Here is a 17404-nt window from a genome sequence, read left to right on the forward strand (position 1 = left end):
GTCCCCATTCCCCCAACCTTGGGAGATGAGAAGCCAGGAGATGGTACTGGGAGCCCACGGTGATGAGACGGAACACTTCTAACTCCCAGTTCAGCTTCTCAGCTCTGCCCATGTTGGGAAGGAAGACCTTCTGTGCCTGGGATGTCCCTTGGCACACAGACACTGATACTATCTCAAGCCTTTTGTATCCCTGAGCTCTTCCTTGGCATTAGTGAGCAATTGCCAAGCGTTGTGCTCTGAGCTCCTTGCTGTCCTTGAATTCCCAGCTTCTTACAGACAAGGAGGTGAGATGGCCAAAGTGTCATTTACTCATCGGCCCCACGACTTTTGCCATCACAACCTCGCTGCAAAATACATAAATAAAGAATATTTATCCAATGCTTGGACTCACTTTTTTAAAAACATGAACTTATTTCTAAAGGGAAATTTCATAGCACTAGTGTAAATAAGCAGCATTTATTATTAAGATACAAGGAGAAATAAAAACAAATTCAGACATTCTTGGGTTTTGGCATCAGGCTCCTTTCTGGCCCTGAACTTACTGATGAGTCACGGGCTCTCACAGGACCTTGATTTCCTTCCTGTACAATGGGCTCATAGGAAAATCTCAGATAGAAGGTACCTACGATGGAACTTCAGGCTCCTCTTGGTCAGTGGGCTCCACTTGGTCAGCCACTCTTAGGGGCTGAGGAAGATAGGATGCAGGGAACTTGTGATCCTTGCCTTCAAATCTCTGGCTGTTGGGGGTTCGAGGCACAAATTATAGAGGCAGCCTCAGTAGTCCCTAAGATCTTCCTCTTAGGGGGAAAGGCGCTCCCAGCTAAAGGAAGTGGTTAAAGGAACCCCGGGAGCTCTCAGCCAGAACTGATCAAAGACTTCAAACTCAACCTTGGGGAAGGGAGGAGGTGGTCTCAGGGGAACAGGCGAGGCCAGCAAGCACCCAGCGGCTGGCTACCTTTCCTCTCCCATTGATCTAGAATTTGTTTCCTGTGCACTTTCCAAACGGTCTCTTAACTCCCCCAACAACCGGAGGTAAGGGAAACCAGTGTCTCTGCCTGTTAAAGAGCACTGGCCAGTCCCCGAGGCCGCCAGAGCAGGCTTGTGGCCCAGGCTCCATTGCCGCAGGCAGGTCCTGGGGCCTCCAGCTGGGACCGAAAGAGCGTCCTGACTCTCTGAAGACAATAGAAGGGGAGGACCCTGCTCGAGGGGGTCTCCCGGGGCTTCCTTCTGCCTTAGCTAAGGGCGAGAAAGAAAGTGGATGGAAAGGGATGGGTATGGGGATAGGAGGCACACAAGATTACGGATAAGGGTGTATAGGCAGAGAGAGACACAGGGACTTAAGGAAAGTCAAGTGGGTCTATAGACTCCTAGACAGACGCGCGGGGACAGGCACAGGAATCGAGGCACAGACAGCCATCCAGGGACAAAGACTTCTACAAAGAAATCAAAGATAACGACGGTAGCCCGCTGCACCCCAGAGGCCAGGATCAGCTGCGGGCAGAGAGGGGGAGGCAAGGCTGGTCTCCTTGCCGGCTGCAGCCCTCGGACCGGGCCGAGAGCAACGCTACCGGCAGGGGGCGCCCTGGCAACGCGGAGGTACCGGCCTGGGGCTCGGGGTGCGGGCCGGGGGCGGGGCGGGAGGGGGCGGGGAGGCCGGCGGGCGCTCAGGCCAGGCCGCCTTCATAAACCCGCGGGGGAGGTGACCGCCAGCGTACGCTCCCCGCCACTGCACTCCCAAGGACCGCCGCTCTCGAGCCCAGACGGACCCTCCCCACGAGTGCCTGCAGGTAAGGAAAGCATGCTGCGCCCGCGGCTGGCTCGACTCCCACACGCGCGCTCCGCTGGCCCCGCAGTGTCTGTCCCAGTCACGGTGGGGACACGTGGAAGGACAGGCGTCCTGGGAACCCACGACCACTCATTCTTCTCCGGCCCCCGCGCGCATCACTCGGGGCCTGACTGGATGATGGACGGGGCGCCCGCGGAGCCGCTGCCCAGGACCCATCCTCACGCTAAGCACCTGCTCCCGGTGTCCACGCGGCTGCGTAGCCCACAGCTGCGCCCTTCGTGATTCCAAGCCACTCTGTCCCCCTTGGTGTCTAAAATAGTTGGGGAGCATCTGGGAAGCACATGCTGGGATCCTTGGCGGGAGAGATTGGAGATCGAGTGCTAGTGTCTGTTTGAGCGTGGGGGAGCCCAGGAAACAGAAGGAGCCTGCAACCGGCTCTGGAATGCGTGCAGGTGAGAGTGGGGCTGCTCCCTTGTCCAGCCTGGGTAAGAAAGGGTTAAGGGCACGGTTACAGCGGCAGGACCCGAGGCGGAGGAAAACCTCATCCTCACCCCGCTTTGTCCGTGGTGAACCTTTTCAACAGTAATGGGCCTGGGGGAGGGGGCCTTGCAAAGGACTCTGGGGTGTGCCTGTGCATCGCATCCTTGATTAAATGAGGGTTGGAGGGGGGCTGCTGGCAGTCTGGAGGCTGAGGAGCGCTGTGAGTTCGTGGCCAGCCTGAGCTACCAAGGGAGACTGTGTCCCCAAATCATATGTGCATACACATACAAGCATACATACATAGATGTAAAAAGAGGGATGAGTCTCAGGCCTGAAAGAACTTTTGGGCCCCAAGAAGAACTCAGGCAGGCCCAGGTTCTCAGGCAGGGTGAGAAATAGAGAGGATGACAACTGATTATTGATTGCCTACTATGCGCTAAAACCTGCCCTGACACCTGGCAGACATTTACAAATGGGAACAGCGAGCTGTAGACAGTGGAGGCAAGTGCTGTCAGGGTTTAAATCTGGCCACTGGCCCAGTCCCTATGCTCTCCAGCAGAGTTGGAGAGCCCCCTTCCGGCCCTCCTGGACTGGACCTGCCTCCCTGCATCCTGCATCCTTTAGTCCTCCCCACCAACTCCTGCCCCAACCCCTGTCCATCTCTCTCTGCCTCCCTGTCCAGTTTCGAAACTGTTCTTGAATTCCCTGGGGGAGAACACAGCTTCTCAAAGGCCCCACTGGTGGAGAGAGACGGGGCTGGGCTGGTCCCCATCCATGTCCGTGATGGTCCCATCTATATCTTAAGACTACAATGAATCAAAAGACCAAACAAGCCAGAAAAGTGGTGCCTTCAATCCACACAAACTTACTAGCCACCAACTTTGTGCTAAGTGCTGATCCAGGTGCTGAGAATGTCACGGTAAATGACAAGATCCCTTCTCTACAAGTAGACATTGGCATAACAAAAGTTTTTCAGGCTTTGAAAATTTGAGTGTCACCGGGTGGGTGGTGGTGGTGCACGCCTATAATCCCAGCACTCGGGAGGCAGAGGCAGGCGGGTCTCTGTGAGTTTGAGGCCAGCCTCGTTAAAAAAGAGGGAGTTCCAGGACAGGCTCCAAAGCCACACAGTGTCAAAACTGCTATGGTAGACTCCAAATGAGGTAATTCTCAAAGAAAGGGGTAAAGAGGTAACTAACAAAGTGTGTCACCACCGTGAGCAGTCGGCACACGGTACTGATGAAGACTGGCCATCTAGCTGTGTGATCAGGGCACAGCTCTGGTCTCATTGTAGATGCAAGTCTCCTTGAGGCTGTTGAGGAGCTGGAGTTCACAGGTCCGTAGAACCTGCTGGTGGGGAGGACTCTGTGTGAATACAGCTTGCGAGGTGTTTAGCAGATTCATGTGCCTTAGAAAACAGTGGCTGTTCTCAGCTCTGGTCTCGGCAGAAATTGCATCAGAGCCCATGTACGTAGTTATGTCATTGCCTCTGAACCCTGCGTCCCCATCAACCACCTTTGCCCTGGCTCTGCCTCTTCCCCGGCGGACTGTGCCATGAGGGAGCAGGCTGCCATTATTGTACTCAGATGCCACCTCCTCCCTCCTGGACACAGCCTGGGAAGGGAGCCTGGAGCTCCAGGCTGGGCACAGCTCTGGGGTCTCCTGTCATCCACCTCCACCTCATTGCACAGCCTAGGACCAGGCCCCATCCTGTTCTATCCTGCAAAGATAGGAGGTGTTAGTGATCCTTTCCCGCATGTGAAGGAACCTCTTGAAGGGCGAGTGGCTTGACCTGGGACACACAGAAGCCATCTGGGCATCCAGGGCTGGGACCTACAATGTCAAGTCCAGTGAGCTCCCTGCCATACCATTTGTGGACTTCAGGCTTCTGGGGAAGGGGAGATGGGGGTCGACCATGACATAGAATTTAGGGGTGGAGCTTGAAGCTCTCCACACGAAGTCTATCTGACTGGACTTATTAACACAAAACCCTGGAGCTGGAGGAGAGTATTGTGGGGCGTGTGAGCCAGCCGGGCTGAGAACTGGTGCTCAGAATTCTCCACGTGGCCACAGGAATGCTGACTGAGCTCCCTCACACAACAGCCCCATCGTCATTGGCACACCAGGGCTGGGCTGTGTGGTATGTTTGTTATTTTGGCTTTTTTTCCCTCCCCTTCTTTTTCTGGAGCTGTTTTAACCTTCAGAATACAGTGGGAGGCAGTCGATTGAGAATTCATTATCTGTACTGTTGTGGGCCTCTTGGACCCTTCGTGGCCTCATCCGTGATGGGAGGAGGTCATAGTAGGTACCTCGCAGAGTCGCTGAGGGTCCACGAGGACGTAAGCGGGCTATCAACTTGAGACTTCATCTATATGGATTATTCTGAATATTTTTTGTTCTCTGGGAGGCAGTTTCACAGCCCAAGGGGACAGAGCAAGGTCTTTCTAGGCACCATGACCTAGATGTCAAGGAAGGTGCTGGCTTGAGTCAGTACCTTTGTTCCAGTCCTCAGCACATCGTGTGACGTGAAGCCAGTCTCGTTCCCTCTCTGAGTGTCAGAGTGTCCCCTCATAGCGGGCCCAGCATCATTATTTGACGATCCATGTCTAAAGAACACTCCAAAGGGCTCTCTATATTTATCCGCCTTCTCATACCCCCCTTACATTTTGTAATTGCTCCCAGAAAAAGTCCATGCTAAAGTTTCCATGCTTCAAACCCCAGCCCCACTGCGGTATGAAATCAATTGTTTGCATTTAATTTAACTTCTCAAATGAAGGGGTAAAATTCGGGGTGAGGGTACGGTCTGGGGAAGGAGATCAAGTTAAAGCAGATGTGTTTTTGTTTAACTGCAGGATGGTGGTTAAACTGCCCCCCCATGTTATTACCATCGTCCCTTTTGAATTCCAGTAACCAAGAGTCGGGTTTCTCTAAAAACTGTGGTGTTCTTTCCTGGCTAGCGTGGACTTGCCCTCCCTGTATTATTATTATTATTATTGCTTTATAGTCATAGGAGGCCACAAAGTGCTGGCTGGAGAGGAGACCTCAGAGATGCCTAGAATTGTAGACCGGCCAGGCCTTCAGACGCTGGCTGTGTACATCCGTGTCTTTGAGGCCCGGAGAGGGAAAGAGGCTTGCCCAGAGGTATCCGGTGGCTTAGACTCAGCCTCCTGGCTCTTTGGATTTTCCGAAGGTGACCCCCACACTCACCACGCCCCTCTTGGACTTGGGCTGTCAATTTCACTGTACGTCCTTAATTTACTTTCATTTATTTATTTGAAGCAGAGTCTCATGTAGCCCAGGCTGGCCTTGAAACTTGCTGTGTAGCAAGGGCAGAACCCCACCACCACCACCACCACGATTATTGCTTCCATCAAAAACACTTGAACTTTTCTGGCCAGGCGGTGGTGGCACACGCCTTTAATCCCAGCACTTGGGAGGCAGAGGCAGGCGGATCTCTGTGAGTTCGAGGCCAGCCTGGTCTACAAGAGCTAGATCCTCCAGGACAGGCTCCGAAGCAACACAACACAGAGAAACCCTGTCTCGAAAAACTAAAACCAAACCAAACCAAACCAAAACAAACCCCTCTACCTCCGGTGTTCTGGGATTACAGTAGAGTACCTGGTTTATGCTCTGGGACTGGAACCCAAGACTTCGTGCATGCTAGACACGTCTTCGGCTCCAGTTTCCCTTTCTTTGAAAAGCTGCAGTCACTCAAGGGATGCTGAAGATAGTGCAGAAGATGGGAGCGATCTTGAGTTCTAGAGAGAGGTGTGACGCTGGGCAAACCACCTCTCTTCTCTAGCCTCAGTTTCCCCCTCTATAAACCAAGATGTCCCAAGAAGAAGGAGGATTAGATTTCCTTAAACTTGGAATGGGTCTCACTGAGGTCCCTCACATCTGGCCTACTGTATGTGGAGGGAGGACCCAATGCCTGGATGGTTGGGGGGACTGGGGGTGGGACACTTGGCTCCTTACAGTGAGTTCAAAGCCTCAATTTAGTTGCTGGTGTTGTTAAACTCGGGGTGGTTTCATTTTACATAAAAACACTGGTTTCTGACTTCTCTTGAAAGATCAGAAGATGTAGCTCTACGGGGCCACGCCCTTGCCTGGCCACAAGGCTGGAGCTGAGTGGCAGCTGCCTCAGCCATTTAACTGCAGTTCCTGAGGTGCCCCAGTCCCTCGCACAGCCCACTCCCCTCACCAACATTGCCAGCAGCCACTGAGTTTATAGTTTAGGGGCAGAATTAGACAGGCCTTAAAACAGAGAGGCTCAGGTTATATTTGAGTGACTATGGGTGGCCGGAGCCAGCCTGCAGGGGACTGGTTGGGACCAAGGATACAGAGACAGTTGATCTGCATCTGTGGCCTAAACACAGCTCTGAAAGATACTGGCTGTGCGGGCAACCTCTTCCTGCTTCACTAGGGGCTCCAGAGTGGTTTGGGGGATGGGACATCATTGCCTGGCCTGCCAACATGTAGCTAGCGGGGGGGGGGGGGGACTGCCCAAGACGTAGCTACTCTCTTGAACATAAACAACCTACGGAGAAGGGATGCCCCTGATATATGTCACCTCACCTCACCTTATACCCATGTCACACACAGGACCTGTAACCTTAACCACAGCTCTCTTCTTCATCCCTTTGCTGGCGCCAAAAAGTCTCTGACGACAAGTTGGGTCTCAAAGTGGCCTCGGTCGGTCAGAGTCTCAGAATCACTGAGAGAGCAGGAGGGCACCACGAGAGGCTGTGGGGCCCAGGGGATAAACATGGAGTGTAGCCAGGCATAGAGTCTAGGTCCACAGGAATAAGTTGTTTGAGGGCCGCAAAGTGAACTGCGGCTGGGGGACCTCAATTGCTGAGAGTGACTCAGGTCCCCTGCCCCTTGCACTTGACAGCTCTGTAATCATGTTCCGATCCACCCCGGGCTCTCAGCACCCGCGTACACATGCCCCATTCTGCCCTCTTGCTGCTGAAGAGACTCCGAGTTTGTAGACCCGTGGAAGGGTCTGGAAGGTGGTGTCTGTGTAGTTAGACCAGTTAGACCTGCTGTGAGCCCCCAGCCCCTCCTGCAGCCATAACCCCAGTCTTTTGATATTCTTCTGGTTTGGGTTTTTTTTTTTTTTTCTTTTTGACACAATTTGACCATATAGCTCAGGCTGGCCTCAAACTTTTGGCAGTCCCCCTGCTCAGCCTGCCAAATACTGTAATTACATCAGCCTCACCTGAGCTTATGTCTGAGCCTTGTCCTCATCCTCTGGGGTGTCTGGGTTGAAGTTCTGTCCTTTATCTGGTGATCAAGAGATGCTGGGCAGAACTCTGGCAGCATTTCCACGAACCTTCAGAAGCTGTCAAGAGCCAGAGTGAGTCGCTTTCGTTTGGAAAACCCTAAAAGTGACCTTTACAAAGATCTACCCAATGGGGTTATTTTCTTTTACTTTTTGCAGGAGAGAATATAGGACCCCAGAACTTCACTCTTGCTAGGTCAGCCCCCAGCCAAAGAGTTCAACTCTAGCAGCTGAGTTCCATCCTAGTCTTTTCCTTTATCAAGGACACAGCAGGTGTCCGAAGGTGAGATTCCTTTCCCTGGAAACTTCTTGTCCAGCCAGCTGCTTAGGCCAAGCCCATCTCCACCCACCCACCCCAGAGTGAATTACGGGACCTCTGCAGAGGACTGACTCCCGTATTTGCTAAGTCAGGATTGTCCCGGTTGCCCTCCCCAACTTCTTCCTTCTAGGCATGCCCATTGCTGCACTGTTGTGACTGTTGCCTCTACCAGGCTAGAGGGTGTGTGTCTTAGTTGGTAGAATGCTTGTCTGTGGTTCACAAAGGCCATCACCAATGCTAAGTAAACCGGGCATGACGGCACACCCAGCACGCAGAAGTTCAGGGCCATCCTTAGCTGTATGTGAAGTTTGAGGCCAATCTGGATTACATGAATCTGTAAAAAAGAAAAAAAGGCCTGGCTCAGGCCTATAATCCCAGTTACCTAGGAGCTGAGGCAGCGGGATAATAAGTTCAAAGCCTGCCTGGGTAATAGGTGAGTACTGTCTCAAGTGTTGAAAGTTAGTACCACGACAGAGAATAGAGGGTTTACTTAGTGTACGTGAGTCCCCGGGGTTCAGTCCCCAGATAACACACAGACCCTTTCCTTCCCTTAGTCTGTATCAGTAACATTCATGATGACATTCATTTGGTCCTTTGACAGCCCTTGCTGGGAAGTGGGAAGTAGAGATCTCTGCTTGTTGCAGTCCGAGATGCTTCTTCGCTGAGCCACAAGTGGCATAAGCCAACTTCCTGGAAGGGCCAGTTCCTTATTTATGTTGAAATAAAAAAGTTTTGTAATTCCGTTTCTGGCGATCGTGGCTGACAAGCGTTCCTCTTTGCATCTTGTTCAAACCCTTATCTTTCAGCACTCATCTTGCATAGATTATTTGATTTGACCCTTCCTTTTACCTAATAGTCTGGGCCCTAAGCTGGGCTACTTATGTTGAATGTCTTTATTGTCTTTAACTTGCTCTTTTGTCCTTACAAAGTACAAAGCTCAGAGAAGGTAAGTAACTTTCTGAAAGCCACACAGTTACAAAGTATCCGCGCCACCTGGGGTTAGGTGGTTAGGTCTCAGGCCTGATCAGAAGAACTTTTATGTTTGGGTGCAGATCCGCAGGAGACTTGCCCGTACACACTATTTTCAGTTGAACCGTCTGTCTCTGGGATTTGCAGCACAGGGTTGGGGTCCCCAAAGGGAGGGGACTTAGCACCACCAGGACTTCTAGTTCTGCCTCAGCCAGCCGCAGCAGCTGCTCTCCCAGACAAATGAATCTCCGCTTGGCCACGCCCCTTCCTGGTCCAGCAAGCCACTGCAGTCTTAGCAGGTGTCCTCCCGAGCACCCAGGGGGCAAGGATTTGAATTCCAGCTGAGTGGCCTTGTTTTTGTCCTCCTGTCTGCACAGTCTAGCATCTTTCCTGAAGCCCCTCCTTAGCGCAAATGAATCAGGGCCCTAGGCCTTTCCTAGTTCCTTGGTGACACAAAGCTGACTTGTGTGCAGCCACTTCCCTGCCTGCCCCTGTGTCAGACATCATCAATCCACTGCTGCTCTCTCTCCTGCTGAAGTTCCTCCCACTACAGTATGGTGCTCCAGACTACCAAGAGTCACTGATGAGAACTGGCACACAGGAAGAAGGGACAACCCAGCCGCAGATTAAATTTAGCAATGCCGTGGACCAGGGGTGGGAAACAAAATGGTCCAGGTGGCACTCGGTTGAGTGGCATGGTCCTCCTCAGTCCTAGCGCAGGGCGCCTGTGCCAGAACTGGCTTCTGCTGTGGTGCAAGACCTTTTATGGGGCCACAGCGAGACCCCACATTTAGCCTCAGGAGGAATTCTGGTTTGTGGATCTGGCTGTTGCCCTGACTTAAGTAAGAGGGGCAAGGAAGGGGCTGTTTCAGGCTTTCCTGGAAAGAGCTGAAGGTTCCCACCTCTGCCTTGCCTAATAACCGCAACAGTGGTAACAATGATAGTAACAGAAAGGAACGCCCCCCCCCCCGAATGTCTTATCCATGCCCCTCTGCTAGCCTTATTTATAAGCATCCGTGCCGTTAATTAGTAGAACAGCCCAGTGTTCTAGCCACAACTTGACTCAAGGGAAGTATGTTGTTTGAGTCTCCTGCTTGCTTCCCAGTCAGTCCTGGGTCAGCCAGGTTTCACGTTAGTATTTTCTGGGTCACCAGGGTCACTTAGGAAGTGACATTTCTTTTTTTCTTTTTAAAAGATTTATTTATTTATTATGTACACAGTGTTCAGCCTCCATGCAGGTGCCCGAAGAGGGCACCAGATCTCATTATAGATGGTTGTGAGCCACCATGTGGTTGCTGGGAATTGAACTCAGGACCTACGGAAGAGCAGTCCATGCTCTTAACCTCTGAGCCATCTCTCCAGCCCCTGAGGTGACATTTCTTTACAAGTCAGAGTGGAGAGTGTTCTACCTTAGAACCTGAGGCCTAATCATGTGCTCCCTCACGAAGCCACAGCTCAGTCCTGGCCCTTCCTTGAACTCTAAAGGGGACTGACCTCTGCAAATGGGAAACTGAGGCTCAGGGAGGGAGGAGGGTAGGGCAAGGATCACACAGGGCATGCACTGCCTGTTGCCTGTGTGGAACCATCCCAGGTTTATTTCAATTCACTCCTTGCTATGGGTTTGTCACTTTAACTCCCTCAGCCTCAGTTTCCAGGCTTTTGCTGTGATTCATGTTTTAAAGCCATTTCTTCCCTTTTTGTTTTTGAAACAGGGTCTCACTAATGTAGCTCTGGCTAACATGGAACTCTGTGTAGACCAGGCTGGCCTTGAACTCACAGAGATCCTCCTGCCTCTGTCTCCTGAGTGCTGGGATTAGAGTTGTGCCACCATACTGGGCATTAAAGCCATTTCTTCTTCATGGACTCCGAGGATCCTTAGAGGCATGTCCAGTCTGCCTGCGGCACATGGCTGAAGATGGCTAAAAATGTGGCTCAAAATTAGGGATTTTTTTGTGATTAAAAAAAAAAAGCCAAGGGGCTGGAGAGATGGCTCAGTGGTTAAGAGCATTGCCTGCTCTTCCAAAGGTCCTGAGTTCAATTCCCAGCAACCACATGGTGGCTCACAACCATCTGTAAAGAGGTCTGGCACCCTCTTCTGGCCTTCAGGCATACAGACAGAATATTGTATACATAATAAATAAAAAAAAAAAGCCGAGTGGTGGTGGAGCACACCTTTAATCCCAGAGCTCGGGAGGCAGAGGCAGGTGGGTCTCTGTGAGTTCTAAGCGAGCCTGATCTACAAAGCGAGTTCCAGGACAGCCAGAGCGGTAACACAGAGCAAGCCTGTCTTGGGGGGTGGGAGGGAGGAACTGTTATGTGGCTCTTGAGTGTGAATTTTATAGATGACATATTGTCACAGTGTCAAAAGGTTAGTCAGAGCTGAAAGTAACGTCTTCATTTAGCAAGAGGGGGAACTGAGGCTCAGAGAGGCAAGGCAACTTGTTCAAGGTCAGATTGAGGGCAAAAGTCACCCTCAAATTTAAGTCAGGAGCTCAAGCAAAGGCCTTCCCTGAGTGTGTCCCCAGCTTTTTGTTTTAGCTCTGCCCTTCCCTGCCCATCCGCCCTACAGGGAGGTCTCCTGGCCTGTGGTCCCGCTAATATCAGACTGCCTTCTAGACCTTGGTCAGAGATCTCGAGCATGGTGCATGAGGTCTGATCTCACACAGGTGCCCGGCCTAGAGTGTGAGCCCCAGGAGGGCGGTGCCACAGACACCCGGATGTGGTTCAGGGCCCAGTAGGGGACTGAGGGCCCAGCACCTCCAGGCAGCACACCTGCCAGACTTCCCACAGCTCGCCAGCTCTGTGGCCTAACAACATGTGAAGGCTTACCACCTGAGCCTCTTCTGGCCTCTCCCTGGCCAACCTGCCCTCACTCCTGTGGTCTTCCTTGCTCCGTCCATGACACTGGCTCTCCACAGCCCTGGTCTGTCCACTGGGGCGTAGAGGCAGGAGGCTAGAGAGTTCAGAGTTCAGGCAAGCCTGGGAGACAAAGCAATATCCTGGTTTGACAAACGTAAAATAAACACAAAGTCGTCCCAGGGATCATTTCTCAAATCCACCTGTCCCCACTCCCTAGTGCACGGCAGGCACTACATACAAGCTTGTTAGATGAATAAATATTTGAAGAATAAAATCCTACAGAGATTAAGTGTTTTTTTTTTTTTTTAAGTGATCGTGTGTGACTCCTGGGTCTCAGTTTCCACCCGAGGTCTGCTTACTGATTTATACATCAGTGCATGTTTGCTTAAATATGGGGTAACCCGTATTTAAAGCCCAGCTTTGTTCTGAGCCTATCACAGGCATTTACTCATTTACTTCTTGTAACCGAGGCTCAGAGAAATTGAGCACATATTCTCCAGGTCAGATGGTTGCTGTCCAGTCCAAAGGTTTAACTGTCCTCAAGGCTGCAAGGTGCTCCAAGGAGCATAAAATAGGAGCGCCGCACCCCCTTCATCTCCCCCAACGTAGAACCCTGCCCCGGATTCAAGAGTTTAAACGTGAGAGCGAGAGCGTAGAAGGCTGAGGAAAGTACTTCTGCTGCCCCGACCATGAAACCGCTCCAAGAAAACACCCGCCCAGCCCGGTGCGGAGCACATGGTGGGTCTCGTGACTGCCATCGTCGGAGTAGGCAGCAGCGGTGCCCTAGGTAGAAGCTGCTAGAAGGAGACCCACCTGCAAACCAGGAGTGCTTTCAGCAGAGAAAGGACAGAGGTCCTGACCCCACTCCGACCTGTGGTAGGTGCTATAACTTAGGGCCCTTTCATTGCCTCTTCTGGGGGAAGGGGGTGCCTGCTGCTCTCTCTGTTTCTGCTCACATGTGGGGACTTGGCCAATACACATGGTGAGTGACTGGTCAATCTGAGTGTACACTCCGGCTGTTAGGTTGTGGCATCTGTCTGGATGATTCGGGATGTTTCCTGCTGGCTTCATGGCACCTCATTGGGCTGGCCCTGGACAGGCAGGTCTGTGTAAGCGCTCAGTCAGGGCTCTGTGTAATGCGCGGGGAAGAAACAGTAGCCTCACTTCCTTGAGGCCTCTCACTTATTTTCCTGGAGGTTGGGTCCAGAGAGATTGTTAGGGATGGTGACTGACCTGTCACCGCCCCAGCTGGGGCAGACCCAATATGTCAGCTCCTGGATTCCCTGGCACCACCCAGAGCGGAGAGTGTGCAGACTGCCATGCATGTCTCTAAGCTGGGGAAGGAAGGTCTCAGAGTTTCTAGGTGGGTGGGGAGCCAGGCAATGTGTGTCACCTAGGAACGGGAACCCTGAAGTGCCCAGGGCTACAGAACTGGCTGGTGGTGGTGCTGAGATTCAAACCCAGATCCTGGACTCTTTGTTCTCTGGTTTCTGGGTTGGTTTGTACCAGTCTGGGCTTGACTTTGGGGAGTGAAGCTCTGTCTCCCTCTGGAATAGTTGGTGCTGAGTTCCCATCCTGGCTCTCCTTAATCTGTTTATTAATGTGACTACGGAGAGCTGTCCTTTACTAAAGCTCCTCACAGCACAGGCTGCGAAGAGGACTTGTTACCCCTCCTGTCTCATTCAAGAAGTAGGTTCTGGAGCCCTTTTCCTCCAAGGTGAAGGTGCACAGAGAAAGGGAAGGGATGCGTCCCAGGTCACAGAGTTGTCAAAGGTTAATCCAACATTGAACGCCAGCAACTTGGCTCCAGATTCTGGACTGGGCCCACTCAGTTGCTGGAGAAATCTCTGTGGGCTGGATATGCCTAACTGCTTGAACCAGTTGCTTCTGGAGCCAGACTTGGGGGGGGGAGGCAGGAGTTGAGCAAGCAGCAGGATTAGATGACAGAACACCCCAGGGAGTCACTGAGCCGCCCCTGCCCCATGAAGGGTTTATCTGTTGTCAGTGATTCCTGGAGTCTCCAGGTCAGGGGGAGGCCACTGCTAGTTCAGGAGTCCTAGTGGTGGAATTGGCCCAGCCACCAGCTGGGGCTCTGGCCTTGGGCCTGATTCTGCAGGATTTCAATCCCTTGCTTCCAGAGTCTTCCTGGGCCACGGGAATCTCCCTGCAGTGACTTATGCAAGAGTTTTGCTCTCCAGTTTCCCCCTCCGCCATGGGCTCCCAGGCTGTGCCAGGCCTGCCTGGTTGTCCTGCTTCCCTGTGGTGGGGGAAGTGCACCCTTTCCCCCTGGGCAGCTACCCCGGCTGAATAACCAAGTGCTTCCCTATGGCTCTTGGCCAGGCAGGGCTCACAGTGCAGACCTCTGCCAGCCTCCGTGTCCTGTGGCACATTCCAGCTGCCCAGGGTAGACTCCAGGGAGAATGCCCATCCCAATGGCTGTGGCAGCCTAGGACCAGATGCCACCAGGGATAAAGGCAGCCCTGGTAGGTAGGGCTTTGCCTCTCTCTGCCTGGAGTGGTTCCAGGTAAAGGAAGCAAGGCACCCTTGTCCCAAGAAATTCCTGCTGGGGTGGCATTTCAATGGCTCCTTAGTGGGTGCCAGTTTTCTGGTACCTGTGAAGGCAGAGAAGAGAGAAAAGAGCCAGGAAGAGGAGGAGATAGAAGGATACAAGAGGATCTCCATTTAGCTATTCAGCAAACATTTATTTCTACATATTATTTTACTTATTTATTTTTTAAAATTTATTTGTACTTTATGTGCCGTGGTGTTTTGCCTGCATGCATGTCTGTGTGAGGCATACTAGAGCTATGTCTAGTTCTAGTCCCCTGGAACTGGAGTTTCAGACAGTTTGAGCTGCCATGTGGGTGCTGGGAATTGAACCTAGGTCCTCTGGTAGCGCAGTCAAGGCTCTTAACCACTGAGCCATCTCTCCAGCCCCTACTTATTTATTTTTAAATTTTATTGTATTGTTTTATATGTGTGGTGTCTTGCCTGCATGTGTGTCTGTGTAGCACTTATCTGACTGGTGCCCACAGAGGCCAGAAAAGGGTGCTGGATTCCCCTGGAACTGGAGATGGGTTGTGGGCCACTATGTGGGTGCTGGGACTTGAACCTGGATCCTTTGGAAGAACAGCCAGTACTCTTAACCAATGAGCCATCTCTCCAGTCCCTGGTTTTATTTATTTATTTATTTATTTATTTATTTATTTTTGGTTTTTCGAGACAGGGTTTCTCTGTGGCTTTGGAGCCTGTCCTGGAACTAGCTCTGTAGACCCAGGCTGGTCTCAAACTCACAGAGATCCGCCTGCCTCTGCCTCCCAAGTGCTGGGATTAAAGGCGCGCGCCACCATCGCCCGGCCTGGTTTTATTTTTTGAGGCAGGATCTGTAACCTAGACTGGCCTCAAACTCCTGATGTGGCTGACTGTGACCTTAAACTCCCGATTCTCCTGAGGTGTGCACCACCACACCCGGTTTATGTGGGGCTGCAGGTGGCATGTAGGACCTCGTGTACTCTAGGCGAGTACTGTCCTCTGAGCCCCATCCTCAGCCTTTCAACAGATCTGTCTTTAGTCTGCTGCCTGCAGGGCCTTGGTACATCAGTTCCCAGCAAACGTTCCCTCCTTGGGGAGGGGAGCTGATCAGCTTCAACAGCCTACACAAAACTAGTGCCTTGGGTTGGAGGAAGTACAAGATAGGCTACCTAACTAGCCGGTGGCGAATGAACAGGAAGGGCTACCAGGGAAAGTGGCTTTCATCCTATAGACAGGTCTGGTTTAGGAACCACAGCAGTGCCTGACCCTGCCCAAGCTCGATCACCTGGGAAAAGCCAGCAGAAGTTAATCTCCAATATGAACAACGATGATGAGGAACGGCCTTATGGAGGGTCAAGGGGCTCCAGGGCTGGGGTCTCTGGAGGTGGTGGCCTTTAAGCTGGAGGGTAAGAGAAAGGGGGTCAAACAAAGACCTCTACAAAGAGTGTTCTAGAAGGTCAAGGGCAGACCTGAAACAGTAAGAAGAGAATAAACTGGGTATAGTGGTGATACATACCTATAATCCCGGCTTTGGGGGGGGGTGAAAGCCAGAAGGCCAGAAGTTCAAGGTCATCCTCAGCTACCCAGTGAGTTCCAGGCTAATCTGGGTTACTTGAGACCCTGTCTCCAAAACATCTCAGAAATAAAACAAACCAAAAGAAAAGGAGAAAATAAAATAAAATAAAACTTAGGGGAAAGAGAAATTGGGTGGAGCTTGGGGTGATGTCAGAAAGATGGGTGGGACCTGGGGCATGTGGCCTTTGACCCCATGGATGCCAGAATGCAGAGCAGAGTGGCCTGTTTCTTGGTGGCCCCTTTGCAATGGAATGGCTTTGGTGCCTCACTGCTGCTCCCTTCAGGTACAGGAACTGCAAAGCCCAGCGACAGAAAGGATCCTCCCAAGGTCATGGGTGGAGGGGTGGAACTAGGCTCACCCCTCTGTCTGCCCACACTGCTTTCCGGGTATAACCAGCTGCTTACTATTTATTTATTTATTTATTATTAAAAATTTACACCTCCTCCCATTTCTCTTCCCCATCTCCCCACTTCCCATTGCCCTCCCTCTCCAGTCCAAAGAGCAGTCAGGTTCCCTGCCCTTTGTGAAGTCCAAGGTCCTCCCGCCTCCATCCAGGTTTAGAAAGGTGAGCATCCAAACAGACTAGGCTCCCACAAAGCCAGTACATGCAGTAGGATCAAAACCCAGTGCCATTGCCCTTGGCTTCTCAGTCAGCACTCATTGACCACCATGTTCAGAGAGTCCAGTTGAATCACATGCTCCATCAGTCCCAGTCCAGCTGGCCTTGGTGAGCTCCCAATAGATCAGCCCTAATCATGTACAGGAAGTCCTGTCCTTGCCTTGTGTGACAGGTGGAGGAGGGTGAAGCTCTTCTCGGCCTAGGAGATTTAGTGACCTGACCTGGGTTCCGAATGGTGAATCTACAGAGCCTCAGAGACAGTGAGAATAACATGGTTTTTAGTTCCTAAGATTGATTGGGCCTCTCTGAGCCAGAGTGAGTAGCAGGTCCTTCTTAAGTCTGCCTGTCTGACATGGCATGGATGCTTGCTGAGAGCCGACAGCCTGTCCTGGAACTAGCTCTTGTAGACCAGACTGGCCTCAAACTCACAGAGATGAGCCTGCCTCTGCCTCCTGAAAGCTGTGATTAAAGGCGTGTGCCACGACCGCCCGGCTTTGTTTTGTTTTTATGGAGCGGGGGATCTATTCGTGGTTTAATGGTCTACCTGTCTCCAAGCAGCCTTCCCATTGCTCCGTAACTGGAGCCTTGTTTAGTTGCTTATGTTGATAAATTCAGAGACCCCATGTCTTAGTCAGGGTTTCTTCTGCTATGATGAAACACTGTGACCAAAGCGGCCCTGGGAGGAAAGGGTTTATTTGGTTTACACTTCCATATCGCTGTTCATCATCAAAGGAAGTCAGGGCAGAAAGTCAAACATAGCAGGAACCTGGAGGCAGGAGCTGACACAGAGTCCATGAGAGTGCTGCCCATTGGCTTGCTCCTTGTGCTTGCTCAACCTACTCTCTAGAGCCCAGCACCACCAGCCCAGGGATGGTACCACCCATAATGGGCTGAACCTGCCCCAATCAATCACTAATTAAGAAAATGCTCTACAGACTGACCTTATGGAGGCCGGTTTTTTGTTGTTGTTGTTTTTTTTTTTT

The 17404-nt window shown here is 51.9% G+C and overlaps 1 protein-coding gene across 1 annotated transcript in view; it reads left to right on the plus strand.

Annotated features, from left to right (window-relative positions):
* The first annotated feature begins 1628 nt into the window (after window positions 1–1628).
* Window positions 1629–17404, plus strand: part of Alpl (alkaline phosphatase, biomineralization associated) — a 55977-nt gene continuing 40201 nt past the window's right edge. Inside the window, exon 1 of the mRNA XM_050153802.1 lies at window positions 1629–1787. The gene's annotated coding sequence lies outside the window, so the exon portion shown is untranslated. The remainder of the gene's footprint in view (window positions 1788–17404) is intronic.

This window comes from Alexandromys fortis, unplaced genomic scaffold (assembly GCF_014885135.2).
Source record: "Alexandromys fortis isolate MF-2015 unplaced genomic scaffold, M_Fortis_MF-2015_v1.1 scaffold_26, whole genome shotgun sequence".
NCBI lineage: Eukaryota > Metazoa > Chordata > Mammalia > Rodentia > Cricetidae > Alexandromys > Alexandromys fortis.